This window comes from Cuculus canorus, chromosome 1, assembly GCF_017976375.1.
Source record: "Cuculus canorus isolate bCucCan1 chromosome 1, bCucCan1.pri, whole genome shotgun sequence".
In the NCBI taxonomy this organism is placed as follows: domain Eukaryota; kingdom Metazoa; phylum Chordata; class Aves; order Cuculiformes; family Cuculidae; genus Cuculus; species Cuculus canorus.
This window is the reverse complement of record NC_071401.1, coordinates 127,686,171-127,703,884: the sequence shown is the minus strand read 5'-3', so window position 1 is coordinate 127,703,884 and position 17,714 is coordinate 127,686,171. Positions and strand designations below refer to the sequence as shown.

The 17,714-nt window shown below is 37.8% G+C and overlaps 1 protein-coding gene across 3 annotated transcripts in view; it reads right to left on the bottom strand.

Moving 5' to 3' along the window:
* ATXN10 (ataxin 10) overlaps nt 1-17,714 on the bottom strand; it is a 104,259-nt gene that overhangs the window by 30,660 nt on the left and 55,885 nt on the right. The window lies entirely within an intron of this gene.

Sequence of the window (17,714 nt, the reverse complement as noted above, 5' to 3'; positions counted from 1 at the left end):
CTTCATCCAAAATAGAACTGGTGGCAGGTAATTTCAAATACAAAGCACTTCCTTTAAGTTTTTCAAATGTTATTCATTGGCTTCCTTTTATTTTATAATCCTGTACAAAATATCAGTCCTGTTCTAAATACTTCCCTGTGAAGCCCTCTCACTTTTTCCTCATTTTATTTATTCTGTGCTCAGTACACTAATAAATCCCAGTAACTTTCACTGGAACCTTCAGGAAATGTTAAGGCAAAGTTGAAGTGTTCAGCTTAACTTCAAAACAAGGACTAGATCCTCTTTTAAAAGTGATCAGTTACCAAACTCCTGCCAAGCTTCTTTCACAAGCTCTGTATACTCAGCTGTCTAAGTTTCTATTACCTAGAGAAACAGAAATTAGAACCTTCCACATTTGCTTCACATGTAGCAATAGTAGCTGAACTGACAGGTGCTGGGATTCGCATATTTCAGTTTCTTATGCCACTCTTTGGTATTGTGCTTTCATAGAAGGCATCTACTGCTAAGTAAAATAAATTGTAAGCAGTGCCAAAACCAATAAATTCTCACAAATTAAGTGATTATAAAATGAACAGAATAACTCTTCGTTCAGTTTTGCATTGTTTACAAGTCAGACTGAATTTATTTCTTCATGACTGAAATGATGCCACAAGCTACTTCAGCATTGTTTTTACTGAGACAACTACATTCCCACATCTTATGAATAAAAAACCCTTGTATTTAAGAACATAGCCTGAAGAAGATACTGTCTTGAAAATAGAATATCCCAGACAGACTGAATTTCTCACATCCTGAAACCAAACAGTAAAAGAAAATGGAATACTTTCATTGACGTATTTGAAAGATTTATCAACACTAATGCAAGACAAGTTGCAGCACCTGAGAGATACTTTTCTATGGAAAAAATCTTCAAATGCATTAAGAGAGGATTTATTCAAGTTAACAATCACTAATACAATATGTCCATTCTTCTCACTTTCTGACACCCTGTGAAAAACAATGACTATTTCAACAAACGTTATTTTATAAACTTGATTTTTTAAAAATCAACTGTGGTTTGATTTCTCATCAGCTGTGTCTTACATAAACTTCTTACATAAACTACTTACATAAACTAGTAATTCAATGAGAAGTAAGGATGTACTAATGAAGGTGTTTTGCATTGCCAACCTATTAGATAGTAGCTAGCAGCACTGTATGCTAATATGAAACTTGGAAAATATCAGTGTATGGGAGCCTCTTCTGTCATTTAAAAAATATTGACTTACGGTATGTAAACCAGTATAGTTGCATTAAAGTGTTATTCTTTATCAGCGTAACTAAGTAAGTAATGGAAATCCCTGTTTACACATACTGTTCAAGTATTTAATGTTCCTTACACTGAAGAACAAAAAGGGTTTTATTTTGGTTTAGGGTCTTTTTTACAGCTTTTATACAATCAGAACAAAATCCTTAACAACTCCAGAATTTTGCAAGTAATGGTATTTCATTTTTAACTGCAAAAGAAATCTAAATGTTGATCCTTTAATGACAGTTCATAGTGTCATAGTATAGTAAGAGTTGGAAGGGACCCATTCCCTCTGGTCCTATCCCACAAGCCTTAATGAATAGCCCCTCCCCAGCTTTCCTGTAGACCCCCTTTGGGTACTGGAAAGTTGCTATAAGATCTCCTCTGAGCCTTCTCTTCTCCAGGCAGAACAAGCCCAACTCTCTCAGCCTGTCCTTGTAGGGAAGGTGCTCCAGCCCTCCGATCGTCTTTGTAGCCCTCATCAGGTAGTTCATCATATAGTTGATCATTCTTAATTCTTGTAACCCCTTTTGCTAATGTAACCGCAGTTAAAAATAACTGCTAGAGAGTTTTCCCACTGACAATCATTACAAAGTGAGTCCGGTGGCACAAAGTTTTCATAACTTTTCTGTTATAGTTCTGGGAAGTCCCGAATTGCCAATGGAAAACCACAAAAGGATTCAGAAAGCAAGCAAAATTACACTCTAGGTTACACTAGTGTAATAATTCACTTGGCTCCTTCCAGCAGTTATCTACAAACATATCAGTATGCAACAGCAGAATAAATCGTTCATCTTACACTATACTCTCAAGACAGCTGAGGAAATCAGTTATCAAATGACATAGTCCACTTGCTTCATGACCCAGGTCAACTGCATTCTGAAATGCCACTGCCAACTCCCAAAACCTATCCCCCAGAGCACATTTTGACAAACAGATAAATACAATACTTAACAAACCTCTCCTGCAAGTTGAGCAGTATCTATGTTTTGAAAGCCACTTTCAAGGAAAACAAATTCCTGAAAAGGTTAGGAACTAGAGAATGTAATGAGGTTAATACAGTAGCAGGGCATCCAAAACCATATGCTGGAATTCAAGAAACCTGCAAATGGACTAGCGATGAGTTGCCAAAGGTTTACACACACAGAACGACTTGAGGTGGCAGCCTCCATGGCCCAAGCCAATGGTACTCAAGGTCTAATCCTCTTACTGTAGTCAAAATCAGTACAAGAATCATTACAGGAGTTGTAGAACAGAGCGGAAGGAAGGAGAAGAATCACAAACCTCATTACAGGTGAACAATCAGTAGTGAAGTCTGAAGGTTGCAGCAAACTTGGGTAAATCAGCATTTCAGCAGAGATTCTAATTACATTAGTAAGAGATGCAGAGCCAGGATGCCAGGCTTCAGCACTGGCTTGTGGTTGCCCTTTCTTACTGTCCTTTTCAGATGGTCCTCAAGGCGCTGCTAGCTCATGACAACTAGCATTCCTATGGACATTCAGGAATGGTTGGGTATGTAGTCTACAGTTTTTCCCAAGGAGAGGCAAGGGAAAGGCAGTTCTGTGATGTATTTTTGGTGGGAAAACATCAAGGTGAAGGAAGAGAAGCCAATAAAGGAGAATTCTGTCATGTGGATGTGAACCTTGCCAAATAGCAACTTGCCATCAAGGCTAGAAATGGTTCCCAACACATTTTATTTCCTGTATTCACTAGGGATTCGCTCAGTCCTCATGTGACATTGATTGTGTTTCTTTGCTGATGATCCAGACTTACAGAAAGTTGAGCAACTGTTCTCTACCTTTACCTGAAATTCTGAGAATACGCATTTTCTTTTAATGATTCACCAAGCATAACCTTTGCACAGGATCAGGTTCTCTTACTAAGATAAATTTAGCCACCTTATTGAGATTAAGATCAACTTTACATTTAGACAACACAAGAATCCTGATGTTGTGATTTATATGCCTATAAAAGCCATATATTTAGTATGCATGATATACAATAACTCAGGTATGCATGCTTTAAATTTCATGCTGAAAGCTTGCTGCCGCCCCAGGCTATTGAGCGAGACGATACATGAAGCTGTACATAAGGAGACTGCACACTAGTTTCTTAATTTACCTCTAAATTACAACTAACAGAGGTTGTTCTGAGTATTTGTGTCTCTAAATACAAGTCTGGTAATAACAACTGCAGGTACTATGAAATTAAAATTCCCAGCTTCCAGCTGAATTCATATATCCATGATGAATAGAAATCTATTTAAATTTGTAAAGGTGTTATTCAAATTGTTTTTAGAATTCCATAAAGAATCCCATAATTCCATACATTTATCGTAAATTTACATGAAAAGATTATTGTGCAATCAAGGCATATATATGCATCCTCAGGCACTAAGCCCAATGCTTATAAAATTTTAAATAATTTTTTATTATATTGTCATTTCTTTTTTTTTTGCAACAGATCATTTGATTACAGGTCCATAAAGTCAAAACTGCAGGTGCTAACTGAAAACTAGAAAGAGTTCTTGTTTCAAAACACAGTTTCATTACTCTACATTAAGTATTTACATATACTACATTATTAAAACTTCATTAAAAGAAACCAACACATGCACAGCAACTCTTCCTAGCAAATCCATTAAAGAAAAAAAGATCTCATATGAACAGAGCTGAAGGTACATTTCAGTATCTGAAATCTGCACCAAAAGAAAGGCAATCATAAAATTAGAAACATTTTAATAAAAATTCTTAAGATTGAAAAGTCACTATTTTTATTAGTTTTTATAAAGAACAAAGAAAAGTTCTGGAGGCGTTTATTAATAAATACTGTTTTCTTTGAAGTTAATTTTCAAAGGCACAGGTCGACACTTTTATAGAAAAGCCTGCAGGAGCAGGTTGACAGTAATGGTGGGTCTAAAGGTGAGAGGAGACAAAGGATTGAACCAGAACCTTAATCTGCAGCCACCAGATTGATCTATTGTAGGGGCATTAAAAATTACATTTCTACTTTTAAAATTAAGAAAGCATTTTTAAGCTTGTTTTCTTGGCAGCTATAAATTTTAAAAGCACTTTCAAAGAACGTATTAAATGGTGAAGTGCTCATGGAACTGTACAACTCAAGAGCTGCAATTAAAAGAAGGCACTCCCAACCACCAAATATTCCAACTGGATTGCAAGTTCCAGAATTGGCTGTCGTGAATGTCCTCTCAAGCTGTGTCAGCTTCTCATGACTATGGGGAGCTGCAGAAAACAGGCAGAGCTGAGAACTACATAGCTGGATGGTTGCAACCTTAACTTAGTTACGTGTTTTGGAAAAGTTGGAAAATGTCTTATGGAAAATTTCAAGTGCTGAACTGCTCAATGGGTAGCACTCCTCTTTTTCTAAAAAGACAGGAGAAAACCAATTTGGAGGTAAATGCTGCAGTTTACCCTTACTAGAACTCAACACAAATGTCACCAACTTCAATATGAATTCACCGAGCTCCATAATTGTGCTCTAGAACAGTAAACAAAATCCTTCTTATTTTGTCATAGGTAAGGTTAACATCAAATCAATCCAGACTGTAATGCTACAACACAAAAAAGAAAGCAAGCAACTCAATGCTTATTTTAGTTTGTAAAGAATACAAAAACTTTAATTTTCAAAATGAAGCTAAACTTCATATTAAGTCCAGTTTCAATATTTCACTTGAAATATCAGTAATAATTTAAATATTAAAGCAACCTGAAATATTGTACACGTCACCTCAAAAATTATTAGTCTGAAATGAAGCACATTGGGTATTTTCACTTTAGAGGTAGTCAAATATCTAAAATCTTTTGTTACACTTAAAAGTAGCAAAATTATATTTTTAAAGTTACACAACCAGACTGAATCTCAAACTCAAATCAAAATACTGCAACAGCCTTCGTTATACCCATTCATATCACAAAGAGATCTCTTACACTGTGTGTTCTGTTCAGAAAACCATCATTAGGGGAATATAATTATCATGGTTTATATCATACCTAAATTGCACAGCAGAATACACACATTGTTTAAGACTTGCACAGTTTTGGCAAAGTACTGCTGGCTTGCAAAATAAGATTTTTCAGCTTCCATAAATTTATATAATTTATGGTCATACAAAGGTTTTCAAGCATCAGAGTTGTTTTTTCTTTTTTTTTCATTTTCATATAATTAAGACTGTTCCATAGCTAGTTTTTAAGGAAAGCTCATTGAGAGATGCCAAAAGACAATGTCCTTACATCCAATCTAAATCTACCCTCTTTCAGTTTAAAACAGTTGTCCCTTGATCTTTCACTACAGTCCTTGGTAAAAAGTCTCCCTCCACCTTTCTTCTAAGTCTCCTTTAAGTACTGGAGGGCCACAATAAGGTCTCCCCAGACCCTCTCCCAGCCTGTCATAGGACAGCAGTTCCAGCCTTCTGATCGTTGCCTTCCTCTGTACCTGCTACAGCAGGTCCACATCCTTCTTTTTCTAGGGGCCCCAGAGCTGGACACAGTGTCTTCACTAGATCTTTGGTCAACATCCCTTTGAAACCCTTCCAGCAAACCACTTCTGCTGTAACAATCTGAACAAGTCTCATTGATATGCCTCTAAGAGGTCTAACAAGTAGCACTAAGAGCTCAGCACCAGAGGGGCAGCTCTCTCCAACTCCTGGTTCCAGCAATTATACTGCCATGCAGATATCACAGCCCCATTAACCTGTTCAAGGATGCAAAGGAGGAACAGTAAAAGTGTGTCATCTGCACAGTTCTAGGTGTTTCTATCTTTCAAAAAAAAAAAAAAAGAGTGGGGTTTTTTTTCCTGCTTATATAAGCATGATCTGAAGAGTGAAGAGCGTAAATTTAAAGCCATTATTCAAAGTCCCTCCCTCTTGCTGCAGAAATGACAAACCCAAATCAAAACAGGCTTTTCCCTGCCCACCTGCTAAAGAAATAACATACTGTAACAGTAATATGACATTGGTATACCTATTCATTTAAACAAGTATCAAAACAAAACACCCTTTTCCATTCTTTAATAATTCTCAAGTGTAAACTACAGTCCATAGATTGACATTTTAAATACTGCAATACACATATATAAAAGGGATTTGAGGTGCATAAACTTATCAAACGCCTAAATGAAAAGGGTTTTGCTGCTATTTTTCACTTAGAAAGTAGATTAAAAATTTATTTTTGTCCAGAACAAGACAAATACAGCACATGAACTGTTGGAATAATTGCTCATTTAGGAGAAGAAAAAGAAGGCCTTTTTAGGATTGTATCTCATATACTTTAAATTTTATGTTACTGCTACCACCAGCAAAGCAGAATAAATGCAGAAAACTAAAGGCACAGCAGAGTCATTTGATGTCCCCATCTGCTTACGTAGGACCAGAACAATTTTCCAGGTCTGAAACAGGCATTTTTCTTTTTACAAATCTAAATGATGTATAGAATCATAGAATCATTAGGTTGGAAAAGACCTTAGAGACCATCAGCTCCAACTGTGCCTGACTACTACTATATCATGTCCCCAAGCACCTCACCTACCCACTTTTTAAACACCTCCAAGGATGGTGCCTCAACCACCTCCCTGGGCAGCCTCTGCCAGTGCCTGAGAACCCTTTTGGTGAAGAAACTTGTCCTAATCTAAACTTCCCCTGCCATAACTTGGCACCATTCCATCTTGTCCTGTCCCCTGTCACTTGGGAGAAGAGATCAACGCTCACCTCTCAGCAACCTCCTTATAGGTAGTTGTAGAGAGCAATAAGGTCTCCTCTCAGCCTCCTCTTCTCCAGGCTAAACAACCCCAGTTCCCTCAGCTGCTCCTCATAAGACTTGTTCTCCAGCCCCTTCACCAGCTTTGATGCTCTTTTCTGGACACGCTCCAGAACCTCAATGTCTTTCTTACAGCAAGAGGCCCAAAACTGAACACAGGATTCGAGGTGTGGTCTCACCAGTGCTGAGTACAAGTGAAGAATCACTTCCCTGGTCCTGCTGGGCACACTGTTTCTGATACAAGCCAAGATGCTGTTGGCCTCCTTGGCCATCAGAGCACATTGCTGACATATTCAGTTGGCTGTCAACCAACACCCCCAGGTGTGTTCTCCTCCAGGCAGCTTTCCAGCCACTTTCCCCCAAGCCTGTAGCGTTGTGCAGAGTTGTTGTGTCCCAACTGCAGGACCCAACATTTGGCCTTGTTAAACCTTGTGCCATTGGTCACAGCCCATCGATCCAGCCTGTACAGATCCTTCTGTAGAGCCCCCCTACCCTCCAGCAGATTGACACTTCCTCCCAGCTTCACTTGTCTGAAAACTTGCTGAGGGTGCATTCGATCCCCTCATCCAGATAATTGATAAAGATAAGGAACAGGACTGGACCCAGCACCGAGCCCTGAGGATATCACTTGTGACCAGCACCACATGGATTTAACTCCATTTACCACCACTCTTCGGGCCCAGCCATCCAGCCAGTTTTTAACCCAGCAGAGGGTGCACCTGTCCAGGCCAGAGGTTGGCAGTTTCTCAAGTAGGATACTGTGAGATACTGTGTCAAAGGCTTTACTAAAATCCACGTACACTATATATACAGCCTTGTGTAGTGCTCCATGTAGGAGCACTACAGAAAACTTAGAAACTTCCAAAATAATAGGACAAGTCAAGCTCCAGTATCCAGACATTTCAGTATCAATACTTTCTACAACATGTGAGGAACTCCTTTTTGGGGACATATTCAGAAGCTGGGTAGTAAACAGGAGAAATAGAAAACAATCCTGGAGAGGAATGCTTATGTTGGAAATGGTGCACAATTTCACCAGTTTCATTTCCTCTATGACCTAACATGATTATAACACGCAGAAAAACACAAGCTTACCACTCAACCAGGTAGCCCTTCACTGCCTAACAGAGCACAATAAAAATAAAAGCTTCTGGTTTTGCAGCTTTTAAAAATGAGAGTATTCAAGTACTTCAGTTCCCTTTGGGTACCAGCGTCACCAAACTTTGCACAAGCACGCCACATTGAATAGCAATGAGCTGAATAATGCAAGTCTACAATTTAGAACAAACAGCATCACCCAATGGCAGAAACTCAAAACTGCAGATGACAGTCACTGCAGTTTCCTTTCTCTTCCTAAAGACACAAAGAAAAACTGGAGAAAGGGGGAAAAAATCCTAAGAAAACCAAATTCTCGGTCTAGGTGCTCTTATATGGCCTTATGTGCTTCAACGGGAGTTTTAGAAAACAATTTTCGTGGCTGGTAACAGAAGTTACAGTGGCTTGAAAGTATATGGGGAAAGAGAAGTGAAGGCTCGAAGCCCGTTTTTTAGATAAGACAAAGACAGGCTGAAGCCTTCAAGACATTACACATCTACTGAACCTGATGATGGGGTGCCACAGAAGGAGGGAATTAAATAACAGGACCTCACTTTGATGCAACAGAAACTGGACACCAGAGCTCATAATTCACATTCGTAAGCTTCTGTCTAGCTCAATGCTTCTTTGATTTTAGAAGGAAAGTTATTATCATGACTTAGTGGAATGTGTTCAGCATCCTGCCTGCTGATCAATGATAAGTGATCTTCCACCACTACCTTCCATAAGCCTTCACATAAAGTCTCCTTCATGCCCTTCTCATCCTGAATATAGCACAGAGTACTGCTAAAACAAAGAAGTACCACAGTAGATTCATCACAAAATGTCACATATGCTATGTTTCTTTATTTCCTTTATGAAACCACTTTACTGGTGTTTCTAAAATGTGAACTGAATTGACAGATTACAAGTAGTGATGGGCAAGTCTTGACACCCAACAAAACAGAAAATAATGTGGGGTTTGTTTTTTTTTTTGGCTTGTACCAATGCTTACAAACTTTAGGATTGTCATAAAAATACTAGCTGAGAGACTTTAATATTTCACAGTAACCAAAACTTAGAAACTACCTGAAAAACAGATGAAAAGATCATAGAATCATAGAAGGGTTTTGATTAGAAGGGATCTTAAAGATCATCTAGCTCCAACCCCCCTGCCATAGGCAGGGACACCTTCCACTAGATCAGGCTGCCCAAGGCCCCATCCAACCTGGCCTTGAACACCTCCAGGGATGGGGAATCCACAACTTCCTTGGGCAACATGTGCCACTGCCTCACCACTCTCATCATGAAGAATTTCTTTCTAACGTCTAGTCTAAATTTCCCCCTCTCCAATTCAAAGGCCTTCCCCCTCATTCTATCACTACATGCCTTTGAATAAGGTCCCTTACCAGCTTTCTTGTGATGACAGACTCCTATGCCTCATAGGGTAATTAAAACAGCAAACACAACCTCTTGTAATATGAAAGGAAAAGAAAATTTTGTGCATCCAAAAGGGATCACGTTCAACACTCACAGTACCATAACATCAGCCCATTGTGAAGTCTGCTAAAGCTTTAAGAAAAAAAAAGAAATTGTATGTGGAATTGCAGTTAAGAAAAGAAAGGGAAACTCAAAGTTCATGTTGAGGTTAGAACAATGAAAAACAACATAAAAAACTAATGAAATTCCTTGTTATAGTAATGGAAAATATATGTCACTTGTATCTGACACCAGTAAAAGTGGAAAGAATTTGGATTAACAGCTCAGATCTCCTGGAAAAAAAGTATTCAGCAATGTATACATTCTTCCACGTACGGTGGTCTTGCCTCCAGCAATCAGTAACACCAGCAAAAAGCAGGAAATGCTGATAAACAGCCTTCCTGTGAAACAGGTTACTGTCTGTCTTCTGAGCCTTTTTCTTAATATTATATTAGACACATCAGAACATGGTTATTTTAGCAACAGTTTTCCCAACATTGAATACCTCAAACCAATTCCCATTTCCCCCTAGTAAACTAGCAAGAAGCATTTTCCGTTGATATGGTGTTCTTAACTGAGAATGATACATGTAATAACAACAACCAAAAAACACCCTTCTAATATCTCAGAACATTTTGCAAGCTACTAGAACTTTATCATCCCGTGTCCTCCTAAAGCATCTGAACCCAAGATGTAGAAATGCAAAAATAGAATACTTTTTCTAGAAGATAGGCTATGCCACCTCCTATCTTTATAGGCCTCAAAATATACACCTGGAAAATGAAATGACAGAGCTGATCAAGATTGCTGAACAAAGCGGACTTTAAATCAGGGCATTTGCTTAATGGGTGCTAAGGTTGTTCTTCAAGAAATGAAGTGCCTGCAAAGCCCAGGAGAATAGTCCTCTGTTTTACAAAGTAGGTAACACACCAAAAATCACCTGTGTTATCCACAGCACAGATGTACCTCCCTTTTTATATAAGTACCAGTTTATTACCCAAATTACTCCAAGCAGTAAGGATGGGCATACAATATACCTTTCACCAAAGTACTATGTCAGGCCATTCTGCAAAGCAACAAGTCTAAAAAGCCTGCAATAGGACAAAACTCTCGCTGGCGAACACCAAGTTTAATTCATGTTTGCCACATGTATAAATATGACTCAGCCCAGGAAAGGAATTGCAGGAACAATTGAAAATTCTTCTATATAAAGGTAAATACCTTATTTTTAGATTTCAGTCTGGCTTAAAATGAGTATTTCTACACAAGCTGCAGGCTCATTAAATATCAATGCCATAGATGCAGTTTCAAGACTTAGAAGAAGTTTTTATTGCGAATTTGAAAAAGGTCAAGAAATGGTTGTATGGCAGCGGTGTCCTAAGCTTTCCTTTAAAAATGATAAGAGTCCTGGTCTGTACCACAATGGTAATAGGGTTCAACACCAAATAGGGTCCAGAAAACCGTTCACAGTCAAGAAGAGGTCAACAAGATCATAAATTGGTACTGACTGTTCTGAAATGTATGCAGAGCCAGCTTGTTTTAATTTTGAATGTTAGAAGACATTTACTCATCTTACTCCTTCCTAGCTTCCCTCTCCACTATAAATCAAAGCAATTAATTTAATTTCTAGAGCTATCCAACATCTTAATTTAAAACATTATTACCTTCACAAGAATAAACCTCCTCCCATAGTCTTTCTTTTACTCCAAAATGCCCAAGTCCTGTTCTTGCTTTAGGAAAATGTATGTGGCATAAAATCATCATTCTACAGACATCTTCACACTGGCACAAGCCAATGTAGTTTACATTTATGTATATTCAAGGTCTCGTCAAAGTCAGTCTCAGCCTACGATTCATAAGAAAGTAATAATATACAGACTGTTCTTTATACCCCTTTATCTGCTAGTTGGCAATTACGGTAATCCTTCACATGAAACAGGCCAATAACATACTAGAAGGAGAGCATGGTACTGTGTGTATGTCAGCCTTCACCAAGGATATCCAGACACACAATATGTGAAGATGTCTCTATGTAGCCTGCAATTTAAACGTCCAATGAAAGCTATACCGCATTAGGCATGCATCTCTGACCTCAGGGCAAAAAAGCTCCACACCAACGATTTATTACTCATAGTGTCCCACCACTTAGAGACCTCATGATTCTTCTTCGTTTAACACTCTCTAGCACTTCAGTGAAAATCTTGGCACTTTAATAAAAAATTATGTTTGTGACAGAGCTGAAGACTAAAGTAAAATCTGTATGGGACCAGGACTAGCAACAGATGCCTTATATGTTGCAACAGTACTTTTAAAGAAGTGTTTTGTTTCTTCATATCAATCCAGCCACTGCACAGAATGCCATCTGTTTTTGTTCAGAATGCATTTTTCATCATATGTCACAATTCAATCAAGAAATAGATTATTTTTGTTGTGCAAAAGAAGCACAGAGCAGACTTTGCAATGGTAATTTTTAAATTTTCATTCAGCTCCTCCAGCATCCATTTATTGAGCTTTTTTAATTTTCCAGTTTGGTGTAAATGCCAAGCAACTGTTGAATGGTGAACATTCAGTTCTTCTGCTATCTCTTGTGTTGTTTTGCATGTGTCTGCTCCAGTAACAACCCTCAACTACTTATCATCTATTGCAGAAGGACGTCTGTGTCCCTCCTCATCTTCAAGGCTCTAGTTTTCATTATGAAATTTTTGGAACAAATGTCAAGCTGTAGGTTTGTTGATGGTCCCCTGGGTAAATGCTTGGTTGATATTGCTAAGAGTTTCTCTTGCTCTATGCTCCCTTTTCAACTCCTACAACAACATTGTTAGAATTTGGAGGTTTTCCACCTTTAATTTGACAGTGTAATATAAAAAAGATTAAACATTGAAAACAAAACCATCAGCATAAATAAATAGAGCAAATTTTGCGCTTTAAGAGGGTATACTACATAAATATAGTTAAATAAAAGTTTAATCCAAAACAAGCATCACAGTTTACAATGACAAAAAAAGCAATTATTTTTGCACTAACGTCATAAACCAAAGTATTTGTCTTTAGTTTGAAATTTTTATTTTGTAATCACTACAGCAAGAAGATTAACTTAAGGAGCTGAATGGTGACAGTTTGATCTATGGATGCTGGCACCTTTTTTTAACTGTATTCTAACTGGATTCTTTGCACACCCTGCCCCGGTGAAAAAGAAGAATTGGAAACTGAATTCCAAACAAGTCAAATCTTGTTCATACTTTCAGGTAGAAAAGAGTCTTCAAATTAGGGAGCTAGTCTCATATAAAACAATTTGGCTTAGATGTTTATTAAAAAAAAATATCCAGGTTACATTAAACACATTAAACAGTATCCAGATGTTTTACTTCGTACTTTTATTAGGATTAATTTTAACTACAGAAGCTTCTTCCTCCCACTTTTTCTCCCAGTAGTCTTCCTTTCTCAACTCTGCTTTGACAAAAAACAACATAATCACCTTAGTGGAAGCATTGCTGCCACCTCAAATGAAAAACACATACATGAAAAAGTTTCCTCATAAATTGTTCACCTTATTAGAGTGACTCCATTTAGGTAAGATGGTGCCAGTAGCAAAGACTGGCAACTTTTTTTTCCCCCTACGTAATCAACGTAACAACTTTACCAATGAAAGCCACAAATTTTGAGATTAATATCCAATCATGAGGTCCACCAGCAACCATAGTACCTCAAATGTCCTTGGCATAATAGTATGGATTGCTTTCTTTACCTGAGGGGATCAGTTTTGCTCTTAACAGGCTAAGATAAAGACACATCTCAAAATTATATATGGATGTATTCACTATTCTGCAGGTAACAGATCTCTCAGTACGTATCAAACCGTCCCAGCATACTAACTGTGTTGCTAGACAGAGTAAGCAGGTAGCAATAAACTACCTATGCTATCAGTAATGAGAGTCAGTTAAAGACAGCAAAGCCAATGCAACCAGAACACAGCACCAAATTCAAGCTAAGTGCTTTGTTCTTACTATGTTAGGCTTAACTTTGCACTCAGAAATGTCACAGTTTTTTCCTTCAGAATCCCTCTCAAAAGGCAACAGTACAGCATGATCTCAGTGTGCCGACGTTCTGCCAGCTGGCTGCTTCCCTGCTGCAAGGAACACAGCTCATATCTCGTGTCTAGCTTGTTCCAGACAACACTGCACTCTTCAGGAATAGTTTTCACAGGACAGAACCCTCCAGGCGATTCATATTCCTCCATTTGATCTAAGAGGTAACAGTGAACTAAAGTGAACAGTGAATAAAGACTGCAATTAAACTTTGTCAAGCTTTCTACTTCCTTTCGGTTCTCTGTTTACTAACTCCAGCAGGGTTATGTGATAGAAGTCTATGTAATTCCTCTCTTTACAAGAGAGGAAGGGAAACAACGCAGAAGACCTACATTATCCTTTTGCTTATTCAAGTACGACACTTGAAATTAAATCAAATATTTTAAACAAGTCATACTGCATCAATACTTCACAACGTATAGTTTCAGGGAAAGGAAATATGGTTGTGCAGACCAGTGCACAATAAGTCACAATAAGGCAGAGACTCATCTCACCTTCCAGTACATATTATTGTAAATGAACAAAGAAAGAGGGGTGCAGGTTACTTGCTATGACCTATTTTGCATTGTATTTGTTTCATTTCTACAATAAAGGATTATATCCTGTAAACGTCACTCGTTAGGTTTCTTTCCTAAGTTTTATTCTTTATTAAGACAATTCCACTACACTAAACCAGCAGAAAGAGCTGCACTGAATCCATCAGTTCATAGCTTTAAACGTAAGAGTGGAAAATAATTGCCAAAAGCCTTCACTAAGAAAACACTATAAATTCTGTCAAGGTGATAAAATTGAGGTGTTTAGATAGCAAGTCAAACAAGATGAGGGGAGTATGGAGGAATTTCCACTCTTTCCTTCTGATAAGTTCATTCACCAGCTACCAGCCAAAACTTTCACCCACTGCTCGGCCTGAAAACTCACCTCCTTCCTTCCAGTACATTTAATAAAAGCATACATTTAATAAAAACATTTTATCTTTGTGAAGAAGTCATAATAAAAGGCAAGCTGCAGGACTGGCACACACATATGACAATAAGTCTTGACACCTCTTCCTCCTACAGAGAGAGAAAAGCACAGGAGAACTGCACACCCCTTACAGGCTTTTGGCAGGCTCAACAGAAAACTAGCTCAATACTTGGTGTTCTAAATACAGCACTTTTATTTATTCTTCTCTTCATGCAAGAGTGTGTGCAGATCACTGGGACATGCGTGTGCCTAACAGGTACCAGTCTGAAAGGAACACTTTACCAGACACTTATACAAATACCAAGCCTTGGAAAACATGCAAGCGGGCAGTAAGCCTGGCAGGACCCATTTTAATAACTGCATCTCAGGTTACAGCTTAACTGTCTACACATTCCCTTATATCTTAAGAACGTATCACAATACTGTAAATAAAACTATGAGGAAGAAAAGATGTAAAGAATGCATTCCTAATGCTAACAGAGTATAAGCCAAGGAACGCTTTTTAAAAACAAAGAACTGTTTTAAACAGAAAGTGATGAAGCAATAAAGCACTAGTAAGATATTTCTCTGTTACAAAGTAATACAAGATTTTTCACCACTGCCAATAAAATAGTGCACTAATTCCCTGCAATTATTATTCTTACAGCATGTGGAGACTATAAACAGAGCAATTATCCTCCCACTCCAGGCATTCTCTGTTGCTTTAACTCTGTCACTCATGCCCCATGCTGTAGGGCTGCACCATCATACTTCAGGAGACACGCACCACATGAGGTGTAGGCTGGCTCAAGAGACACCCTGAGGGCTTAGCCCAAGTCATTGTTTGGGCCCCAAGTCTTTTGGGACTACATACGTTTTCAAATCAAGTCAAGCAGACCAACACCAAGGTTTTATTACAAAAATAGAGTAGTGCTATTACTCTGTTTACTGCTGCATTTTCATTGTTACTGGAAAAGGGCTCTACTGAGATGGGAAATTACAGAAAAATATTATAGAAAACAAGCATGAAAGCCTCAGTTCATTAAAGAGTCAGAGCATTAGCAGTGCTGTTCAAGAGCCTTTGGCGAGTGATGTGCAACCCTCTTATGCCAAGAGACCAGCTGAACTGACTAAAGCCACTTCCCCAGCTTGTGCCTACAACTCAGACGGTAAGACGCACAAAAGCGACAGCCAATGGTAAAGCCCAAGGTCTCTTTGATGTATTGGTCAGTTGTCTTGTTATATATAAAACACAATATACCCCATATTACTCTCTATATGCAATCAAAAGTAATGTAAACTTATGTTAACACCAACAATGGATACAAAATAAGATGTACATTGTGAGATACAACTCTGAAGACACACATGGGAACCCAGGAACTAACTCCATTTTCATTCAGCTCCAGTTCTGACACACGCACCACTTAGAGCAATGCACTCCCATCTCAAAATTTCAGTTTTCTTATCTGCGGAATGATATCGGCTGCCTACCCTGTCCTGACAAGCATGTGTATGGATAGTGCCTTAAAAAAGACAAGTGCATTTATTAGAACCAATTTAAAAGTATGAAATAAACTGAAGGTACAGACAGGATATCATAATATTGGCACTTCTAAAGTTTCAACAGAACTCAAATAACGTTCCATGATATCACACACAAGAATCTAAGTAATTTTCAAGACAGCATAAAGCAATAAGAAGTGTGGGCAGTTTAAGGCAAGTTAATACCCAACTTCCATTGAAAACAATAAGCCTGCTTGACTAATTGCTCCAGAGAACTTGAAAATCCCAGTGAAAATGAACAATAAGCAGTAAATCAACCCTTTGAAAATGAAAGCAACCCTCTCACCTCCACTATCATAAGGTATTCCACAAAAATGTATTTCACTTACATAAACAAATATAAAGTAACAACAGGTCACAGACAGAGATAAGCAAGAATTATTAATAAGGTGGCTAATATTTTTCAGAAACTGGGAAAGGGAGGAATGTTACTTTATTTCCCATCTGTATGACCATATTACTAGCATTTGCTAGATGAAGAGGTAACATTCCTCAGATTTTCCATTTCTTTACCCTCCAGAAAAAAAAAAAAAACAAACAAAACCCAAACAACAAAATGGAGCACTCCTGTCATACACTATGAAAATGCCCTGCGGCCATTATAAAAACCTAACTTGATAAAAATTGCAGCAGCTGAAACCAGATTTGATAGCATCAGTACAAAACAGAATAATGAATCCAACTCCAAAATGAAGTAATCACAATAACAGTATTTAGTAAATAGAAGCTTCTACTGGAGATTAATTTTTCATTATTCAATGTCTTCATAGCTCATCATATCTCACATCTTATTATATTTAACCTTCTGCAGAGTAACCAATATTAATTACTGTATTTTTGGTACTTGCTGACAGTGACTGAGCATTGTAAGACAGGAGTAAAAATAGGCCATTACATCCTTTACTCCTCCTTCAATATAGTCTTTCTTCTATGTTTTTCATTTTGTAGCTTAAAAATTGCTTCCTTGCGAGCATGTGAAAGCTTTGATTCAAATTAATAAAACATAGAAAGGAAATTAATCCCAAATTTCCGTGTTTAAAGTAATTAACAAATACCAATAACAAAGGCAATTCAAGACAATTTCCTTCCAGAACAAGGCTGCCATAAGGAAAGATATTTCTAAAAGAAAAGAAAGATACGAGAACAGAGGGTTTCTTTATAAGAAGAAACACACACGTTTGATGCCGAGGCTACTATAATACACTATCTGGTCGCTTAGGCCCAATGAGACATCTAATCCACTTGATTTTCAGAAGTGCTCAGATGAACTGTAAGACAATGTTATTTGATTACGGCTTTTCTTGCTTAAACTACATTAATCTAACAAGTCTTGGAGGAATGTCACATCTTTTACCAAACTAAGAAAAAGGGGTTTTATAGTTAAAAAATGCTGTTATTCCCTCTTTTCCCTCATTATGGAACCAAAACTAATTTTTCAAACAGGAAATCTAAACATCAAGTTCAAAGTGATTTGATGGAAGCAGACTTACATTTTTGAAGTGCTATGGA